The sequence below is a fragment of the Vombatus ursinus genome, unplaced genomic scaffold (genome assembly GCF_900497805.2).
Source record: "Vombatus ursinus unplaced genomic scaffold, bare-nosed wombat genome assembly UNPS02014986.1, whole genome shotgun sequence".
Classification (NCBI taxonomy): Eukaryota; Metazoa; Chordata; class Mammalia; order Diprotodontia; family Vombatidae; genus Vombatus; species Vombatus ursinus.
The window spans coordinates 3,319-4,293 of NW_020954764.1; positions in this window are offsets into that span (position 1 = coordinate 3,319).

Consider the following 975-nt stretch of genomic DNA (forward strand, 5'->3'; position numbering starts at 1 on the left):
AGTAAATTTAAGAAATTTCAGATAAAGCAGATAAAGAGGAGGGAGGGAAGAAGGAAGGAAAACAAGAGAAAAGGATGGAGGGAGGAAGGAAGGAAGGAAGGAAGAAAGAAAGAAGGAAGACTAAGAGGGAGGGAGGGTCAAAAATTTACATAGCAGTACTATTTCTTCTGGTAACCAAGAATTAAAAAAGAAAAAGTATGTGTCTATTGATTACGAACATGAATGAATTTTGGTATGTGAATAAAATGGAATAGAAATGTATCATAAGAAATTATGAACATGAAGAATTTGGAAAAATTATGGCAAAACCATTAGTAGATGCAGAGAGAAATAAGGATGAGAAAAACAATATACATAATGAAAAGGTAGAAAACTGAAATAAAATGAATGATAAATAATTAAAATAACAAATATTAGCTCTAGAGAAGATCTGAGGAAAAAATCACTACCTTCAAAATAGAGATGAGGGACATTAGGTATGGCTCTATATTATTAGATATCATACATACATTGGTAGGCTTTGTTTTTTTTCTTTTAAAATTGTTGTTCCAAGACAAGACTCATGGAGGTAGGGTGAGTTGGATAAGAACTGAATGTGATATGAAAGTTAATTTTTCAAGTGTGTCTGACTCTTCATGAACTCATTTGGGGTTTTCTTGGAGAAGATAATGGATTGGTTTTCTATTTCTTACTCCAGCTCATTCTACAGATGAGCTACACAGCTAGTCACTGCCTGAGACCAGATTTGAACTCAGGAAGAGGAGTCGTCCTGATTCCAGGCCTAGCACTGCCCCAGTTAGCTGCCCAGTGATATAATAAGTTATCCATAAAAAGCACTTTTAAAAGAATAATCTGGAATAAGCTCAACGAAAGGTTGTGGAGTAGTTGCCATGATGGTCATCTAGGTTTTCCTGGTCCCTCAGGCTATTATTTCCATCATTTACAAAAGATAGGTCTATGGATGTGGTTTTGACT